The sequence below is a fragment of the Cupressus sempervirens genome, chromosome 10 (assembly GCF_028749045.1).
Source record: "Cupressus sempervirens isolate cs-2001-9-10 chromosome 10, ASM2874904v1, whole genome shotgun sequence".
NCBI lineage: Eukaryota > Viridiplantae > Streptophyta > Pinopsida > Cupressales > Cupressaceae > Cupressus > Cupressus sempervirens.
Window position 1 is genome coordinate 828,217,612 of NC_143127.1, and position 9,002 is coordinate 828,226,613.

At 32.4% G+C, this 9,002-nt stretch overlaps 2 pseudogenes; one reads left to right on the forward strand and one right to left on the reverse strand.

Moving 5' to 3' along the window:
• Positions 1-423: 423 nt before the first annotated feature.
• LOC149536505 (polyadenylate-binding protein-interacting protein 11-like) lies at positions 424-8,802 on the reverse strand (annotated as a pseudogene).
• LOC149536506 (microtubule-associated protein TORTIFOLIA1-like) lies at positions 1,008-5,468 on the forward strand (annotated as a pseudogene).
• Positions 8,803-9,002: the final 200 nt, after the last annotated feature.

The following is a 9,002-nucleotide window of genomic DNA, read 5'->3' on the forward strand; positions in this document are numbered from 1 at the left end:
GTTGATAGTACCTTCACTCACAACATCATAAAAATTAAATCAATTTAGTATTTGCTCAAGCTTGACCCCATATGAACAAGACAAATATGTCTTTACCAAAATCACTTCCATTAAGAATTGTATTCCAAAACTAACGCCAGAAATATACAATGTTAGAGTAACTATCTTACTTATAGTCATAACAATAAGTGCACTAAGAGCACTAGACAAGACAATGGACTTTGGATAACACATTGCCATGAGTGCAGCAATAATGAAAGTCTCATCTCCAATCTTGTATGGAAAAAAAACAAGTAATCAACATACTAAAAGTCTTCAAAATCATACTACAAGAAGAAATTATGGTGCAATGATCCTAGTGAATTCAATTTAAAAGAAAAATATTCAAAAATAGAATACTACCTCACTAACAATGATCATAGACTAACTTGCAAAAAAACCATCAAGAATACCCAGCCTAGGGGATTCCAAAGCACCATTAATTATATGTAAAATTGCACCGCTACAATTCAATGCAAGTATGGCACTCTCTGCCTACATCAACAAAAAGTATGATTTAATAGATTTAAGTAATGTCTTCCTTACAGATAATAAAAACATTTAACTTGGTTTATGACAAACAGACCAACTAACATACAAGGCATTCTATAGGAAAAAACAACATCCATGACTTAGGTAGCCAAAAGTTGAATCAAATCACACATTTAATATCTTCCTAAAGCAATATCTTGACATGTATTCAAGCTATTTGTTGGATATTAGAAACAACCTCCAATCTATTTATTAACAAAATCCCTAATTTTGAGTACGGACATGATAAACATTCGTCTGATGGATGTGCATGTTTCACAATAGAAAATTTACCTCAAATGACAAGCATGTCTCATTTAATTAGTAATAGCAAAAAACTAAATGCTTTTCAAATTGGACTAACATTTACCTCTAATGTTTCTTTTGAAATAGTTATTTTTTCTTGATGACAAAAGTCTAATTTGGTCGAAAAGGCGATGGCATGGGGATTATATGGCTCCTCATTGTAGCTAGTCTACTATCCACTCGTGAAAATACTTCATTCTAAGTATGAAAATCTTGAAATCAAAGAGAAAAATTAGCAGAGATTGGCATTGGAAAACATTGTCTTTTAATGAGGACAACTACATTAGAACTATAGTAATTAGACTCTCTTTAAGAAAACCGTAAAGACTAAGTGGAAAGTGAAACAAAATGACTTGGAATGGACTACCTCTCTAGGTTTTGATGGCATACCTCCAACTTCAGCTAAACTCTCCAACTTTGGGTAAACTTGAGCAAGGGAGTCAACCAAAAAATGGCTTGAATAAGACTCTTTTTAAGAAGCTGAGTCTTTTCCCAATTTTAGCTTAGGTTTTTTTAACATGTTCAAATCTTCTTAGTAAATCAATCCATCTCTAGCCCAAGTTCTATGTCAATTACTAGGATATATTACCACACAAATTAAAAAATCTACAGTTTAGAAGAATGTCAGGAAATTAGGAGATGAAGATATTCACAAGAAATATGAGTCATCATGTGTGAAAGGAACTTTGAAGGATGAGTATAGGAAAGTAGGAGAGATAAAACTAGCATAGTATGTTAACATTTTCAATTTTTCATTGAACCTGAACAGATATGAATCGTATGGAGCAGAATTCATGATCAGTTTTTCTAGCTTAGAGACAAACCGAGCAAGATTACTAAGAAGGTTTTAGAAGTAGTCACAAGCTTCAATGCATGAGGTGATGTATCTACTCTAAGGATTACTAAGAAAGATTTGGTTATACAGTTGACAAAATTGAAATGGGATTGAAGAGCTATGACAGTAGAAGATATTAAGCAGGAAGATGTTATGGTAAAAGTTCGTTTGCTAAATTGAAAGATAGGAGAAGTTTAGATCTAAATCATGGATCAAGATACAAAGATACAAAGATAGTGGAAAAATTGGAAGCCCCCAGATGCTTAGATTGTGACACCAAATGTGTTGTGACTGACCAACATTTAGATTTGAAACCCATTGTTGAGACAGTTCCTAATGAGAAGTAGAACAAAAGCGATGTATGCAGAAATAGTTTTAAGATCTAGTGTAATGGCCACAATTCAAATGAATTGGCTATGATTAGGGAACAACTTGTTCAAATTGAAAATCGGCAATCTAACTTGATGGAACTTATGAAGGTAACTTGCTGAAATCTTGATCTTTTTAGTCTGCAAAATATCCCATTGTTTTGAATTGGAAGAGCTAAAGACATGAGTTTATAGTCAATATCATAACAAACTTGCTAGTTAGAATTCTTTCCAGAATAGCTATCAGGTATTGCTCCTAAGATGCCCTTCAGTTGACATGTATGAGAAATAAATACCATTCAGTCTAATCGTGTGCAATCTATTTCTTTTTATGTTTTTTAATAATGATCCATTCATCTCTATTACAAATCATATATTCAACAGAAAGAAAAGTGCAAGGTTTTGTTATTTATATTCAAGTTTCTCATTTCAGATTCCAACCACTTTTTATTGAGTCCAACCTCAGAGTTTCTAATTTGTCATAAGTGTTTCTAGTCATTATTGCTAGTTTAACTACTTGTTCAGTTGTTTGTTAATGACAAAAATCTTATTATCTTCTCACCCATCTTAGTAAAAGGCTAAAAGCTCTTATGATAAATTTCAAAGTTAGTTAGGTGCTTGTAATTTCTATTGCCATGGAATCATTCCCAAGTCCAACATTGTAAAAATGTTCCTTTTTTTTCTCGAGGATTTGGAAAGATTATAGTACAACTCCATGGGTAAGGCTCAAAATTCTTTGACAAATGTTGCAAAATTCAAAGAATCACTAAGATATTAGTGTAGGTGCATGGAAAGTCAAAGTGAATTAAGAATATTTGCAACATATAGGGAATACGAGAAATTTTATGTTAACTCTTGAAGAGACAAAGATGATTTGTAGAAGAAGGCTACCCTAGTTTCTCCTTAAGTTATTATTGACTTTAAAACTAGCTGGTACTTCTTGAAAAAATGTATCTGGAAACTATCCAAATTTTAAAGTGCCAACAACTCTTTTGATTATGTCAGTTCTTTAGACTTCTTGATAACTCTGGTTGGTAAACTTAATTTTTGCTTCTAGGATTGAACCATGTAAGTTTTGAGTCAAATTCATCAACCCATGTTTCATGAGTCTTGGTTCACAAGAACCCATCTCTCATGAAAATGAAATGAACACTGCACTCACTGCATCTAGGTAAGAAATCATGATGAAGAGGCCATTGTTTAATCTTAGCATCCATGTTTCTTCAAGCTTAATATTTTTGTGGTTTTGCATTGAGAAATCATGATAAAGAGATGTCTTAAGAAAGAATTGATACACATGTTCCCATGGGAGTACTTTGTCTATGCTTGTGACTAGTAATCATGATGCTTGCAAGTTATAGTTGCCCCAAAATGTCTTTGTCAAAAAGCTTTGATATGTTCCTTAGTAATGTGCTAAAGCCTAAATCTAAAGATATTATATTTATATGGGCTCTTGTGTTCTGAGTAATAGTTGGCCCGCTAGATGATGCTCATTTAATAGAGGCTATGTGATGAGTGTTCAAGTGTTGCTCTAATTATTTTCACTCTCTGCTTTTCTCTGGGCATTTTTAAAGTAGTATGTTTATCCTTTTATTAGATAATTTTATAAAGATTATAATGGATGGTAGGACCAAACATAAGTTGTATTAATTGTTGATCTAGCCTATTAGTTGATTTTATGCATGCCTAGATGGAATTTAAAACTTTCTAGGGGCACTATGAAGTATAGACACAGATGATAGAACAATAATTAATTGAGCATACAGTTTGATATGTGCTTAGTACTTTCATTGTTTGCAGTTGCTTGCATTTTGTTTCTAGATAGTTAAAAGCTTAAATTTTATTTTCAATTGTTGTGCTTTCAGATGTTTATGGGAAGCTCACAAGATGGGTCACATTCTCTAGAAAAAAGGGTACATGGTTTAGAAAGAACTGTAGATGAAATGGCTTAGGATCCTTCTTTATCAATTGGTAAGATCACTACTACTGAAGATGGAAGGGCTACTTGTAAATTCCCTAGTTCTATGCTTTTAAGCTCCAAATTTTGGAAGAAAAATGAAGGCAAATACCCACCTACACAGCTTACTGCATATAAGGGGTCATCAATGAGTAGATCTGGAAGAGGTGCATCATACAGAGCTAAAATGGGGACTGATATATGGGATAGGAAGTTCAAAGGCGTGTGGGGTGGTTTTATGGTGAATCCCTTGGCCGATGTTCGAGGGACATGAAAGAGGGCAACCACTAAGTTTATTTCAAATGACACTCAAAGGTCTATATTGGAAAATTTGGAAGGAAATCAAATATTTACCAAAGCACAGGACATAAATAGGTCTAATGAGGGTCCCTCAGTAAGGAGCACATTGCAAGTATCGGAAGACGAAGCTATTTCTTTTTGTGGTATGTATATTGGAGGCAAGGATGCAAAAATAGAGGTGCGTGATTCTATGAAAGAAAATTCATGACCAACAACCATTGATAATTTGTTGAATAGCAAGGTAGGTCAAGGCAATGACAATTTTTGTAGTGTTTGGACATGGTTAGTAGAATCTCTATGGAAAGGGAATGTGGAGTCAACATTTGGTGAGGTCCTTTGCATTGGGAATGATATCTTGTTGATTAGGCTTATGAATCAGACTGGTCATATGCTGGAACATTTATCTAAAGGAACCATTTTGGAAATGATGCAAGCTCTTAAACATTTATTGTTGAAGCATAAATTCTTGGGTTCAATAATCCCTTGGATTCAATAGGTGATTTATCGAATGAACCTATACTAATAGGATGTGTATTTATTTTTTTGGTATAATGATAATTATAGTTTATTTCTTCAGCTAAAGGTTATGATTTTTTGTTAATTCCAAAGATTATTTTGGTGTAGTCCCTTAAAATAATTACTATGACTGCATCATTTACATGTCATCCCCCATCTCTTTTTTATTAGGAAATTGTAAGAGGTCTTTTTAAATATTATATTCCTCAACATTTGCATGATTGTCATAGAGACTAGTCCAGATCAATGGTGGGGTTCACTAATTTTTGTTTTGAATCTAGGATATCTTCTGTGCCCAACATTTAATTTTCTTTTCTCCAAATTTTTGCACAAGTATCCAAACCAAAGCACTATTTTGAAAGAAATAACCAAAATAAGTTTCTTATATTATTTCATTTATATTGCATTTTTTCTTGATGCTTAGGTTGTTGATTTGATCGCAACCAATGGCTCAGATTATCTGGGCCTCTCTCTTGATGTAAAAAAAGACATGTTATCAACCTTACAAGAGGCTTCTTCAAAACATTTTTGTAATCCTTGAAATAGAAACTTCATTGCTCAGAGTGCATCCAAGTTGTCTGTCCTTTGGATGGTGGACTCATTGAAAGGAAGGTAATCAAAGGAATAGGAAATATTTTTTGTGTTAGCACTGCTCTTTCTTCCAATGGAGATTGACAAAAAATGAGTCGAGAGCTTCTCTATGTTATCTTCTTTAGGCATGCAAATGTCCCAATTGAACACTCACTTCCACCAAAGGGTATGTTGTTCCTTTGTCATGGACACTAGTCCCATAGTCTTGTCAGACTCTCAACATTGTATTTTATTGATAGAAATTGATATTTAAAAAATTTATATTTCTTTCCAAGCCCTATAATTTATTAAAAAGGTTACATTTATGAACAGTACATCTACAAGGAAGAGTGTCAATATTGAACATAAGACCAACATTATACAATGATCGGTGTTGAGAGTAGTCAGCTAATTTTTTGACTGTATATTCACCATTTTAACCTATTTATGATTTCAATTGCTATAAGTAAAATGAATCTCATTGATAGGCTAGTGTTACAATCACCTTTCAGAATTATCACAAACATCAGACTTCATTTTTCAAGGTTGGGATTGATTTCTTATATCTTAAACATTTTTCAAAGCTATAACTTAAATAAAAAGAATCAGTGAACAAACAATCAAGTCAGGTTTGGCAACATTTTAATCCAAACCTATTACACTATTAGTACTCAAGAAAAGTCCTATTAACACTATTAGTTTGTTTGACATAATGTTTCAGTATTGTTATTTATGACTAGTTCAAACCTTTGAATCATTAATAAAGATGAGTATCGAGATACAACTTGACCAAACACCATGCAACACTTCATTAAAAAATAATGTCATGCAAACAACTTGATAGGAAACCTTTGAATAAAGATATTTCACATTTATTGCCTCAAGGTCAGCAACAAAGCTCCAAGAAAAAACTAAAGCTTGACTTGATGTCAAATCTCAAGCCTTCGCCCAATTCATGTACAAGATTTCTGTTAATAATTGAGACACCAGAAATGCTTGCTAATGAAATCCATTGATCCAATACCCAGTCAATGGTCATATGCATGCAAGACTAAATGATTCATTTGATTATTTGGAGAACATATGACCCAACATACAGGTAGGTATTAAACTATACATTTGGAAAATATTGAAACTCAAAGCTTCCTTTATTGGGCATTCACAATAAGCACAGAATAATTCCCCCTTATAATATATACATGTTACTTCACGAAGCACAAGATAAAAAATTTTAAAAGAAAATATAAGATAATATTACCAATCACCATGGTATAGAGCCTAGATTCAGAACTTCCCTCTGTTCATAGAGTTCTTGGATGGTTAGGACTAGTTTCTTGAACCAAATGTTCCCAACCCACTTAAAAAACTGGTGAATATAAGAAAATTTATTCTCCCACATCACAATAGTAGAGACAACTATTTTAATAACACATTTGAACAAGAAAGCCACCATAGCTTTATATTGACCTACTGTTAGTTAACAAAACTAAAAGCTCCTAGTTTGCAAGAATCTCAGTCCCAAAGCTATGAAAATGATGGTGGCAGCTAGCAAGAACAACCTTAAGAATGAAGACCAATAGAAAAATGTTATTTAATGATGATTTTGAGATTTTGTAAGCATTTTTGTAGCCTAGTAAAATTTTTTGTCAGATTATAAGAGATGGAGAACTACTTGCTAGATCATATATGTGGACGTGTTCCACTATTGAGTTGTAAATAATTCTTCATTAGTAAGCATGTAGTTGAGAATGGAATTAAAGAGCTATGATAGTAGAAGATATTAAGTGGCAAGATGTTATAGTAAAAATTCATTTTCTAAATTGAAAGATAGGAGAGGTTCATATCTAGTTCATGGATCAAGATACAAAGATATAGACATTTGGCTACACAATTGACAAAATTGAAATGGGATTGAAAAGCTATGATAGTAGAAGATATTAAGCAAGAAGATGCAAAATTTACATCTATGGTACTTGGTTACAAAGTTTACAAGAGTAGAAGGATAAATTCTATTTCTACTACCACTATATAGTGCCTTAGGATGTTGAAGGAGAATGCACAAATAGATGTTTGTGAAATCTTGAGAGAGCAATTGATGGAGAATTTGAAGAAGATTAAGAAGGATATTTGTGAAAAAACACTACTCATGAAACATGGGTCAATGAAATTGACTCAAACAACTACATTATCACAATAATTGTTGTACCTAAACATTTGTAGAAATTGGTGTTACTCCTCTATCACAACATCCTTTTTGTAGAAATTCACCATCTCCAAGACTATTATAGAAGTTCACCTTTTAACTTGATTATAAAAATTGTATTGGTTACACAAACACTAATTATTGATATTACATATGTATACTTATTTTATCAATTTCTTACATATGTAGCATTTGATAGAGATTTTTAAAAGATATATAAGCTAGTTTATATTGAATTTGTCCCAAATTTGAAAAGGGTGAATCCAACATTAATGTGTTATGTAATTGGCACATACATATTTAAACTAAAAAATAATTAAATATTATCAAATAGGTGCAACTTGGAAAGCAACCCATGCATTGATGAACTTATAATCCAAATGCCTATAAATTTCAATAAGTTAACCTTAAAATTGGATGCAAATAACAATCACACATATTTTTTCCTAGTATAGAGCATACATAAATTCAAAATATTGAAGGATTACTTACCATTAAAAATTCAACAAATTCAATATGGCTTGAATGAACATAATCCCCAAGCATTCTTAAATGAGAAACATGAATGCATGCTTAAAAACAATCATTAGCCAAGTTGAAAGTTTTCTCAAAAGTTTCGAATAAACAAGAGAAGGATGTTGTCCTGGCACCCACCTCACCACAAATTTATTCAAAAAACATCTGTATGTCTTCTTGAGAAACCTACAAAGCAATTGAGAACCTACCATTAACTAGTGATCCACACAACTATTATAACAGTACCAAAATGACACAATTCAATGCAACTTTGACTTAGATATCACACACTAAATGTCATTGAATCACTAAACCTCACCTTTTTGTCAATGTTTGTACAATATATTGTGTGAGCACACATCTCATGCTCATCTTCAGACTACAGATAGAAATTAAAACAAATGGAATCCACTAAACTACAACTGCAATGCATCCTCGCAGTCATTTATATTCATTTGCATCACAAAAATATTATAGCTATATGTACCAACCAAAAAATTAAAATTAATTCCATCTTGACTCTTGCCACATAATCTCGTGATTTCTATAAATAAAAATAAAAAGGATTGATCACATTGCTCACTTTTGGAAGATATGTAGGGTTAATTGGAAGAATTGTAGTCTTTGAAGGAAGGATCCTGATAGGATAATATCCCAACATGGTTCTTACAAGGCTCAAAGCTCTTCTTGCACCCTCTACAAACACAAACAAGCAAAGCAATATTGCATTCAAATTATAGTCCCAATGAATGTAAATTTGTCCATGCACACAACCAGTTAAATTGAACTGCACTAAAAAAACAAATGTGGGACTCACCTCCATTATGAAACTCTACAAAAGAAAATTGAAGAACTAAATTG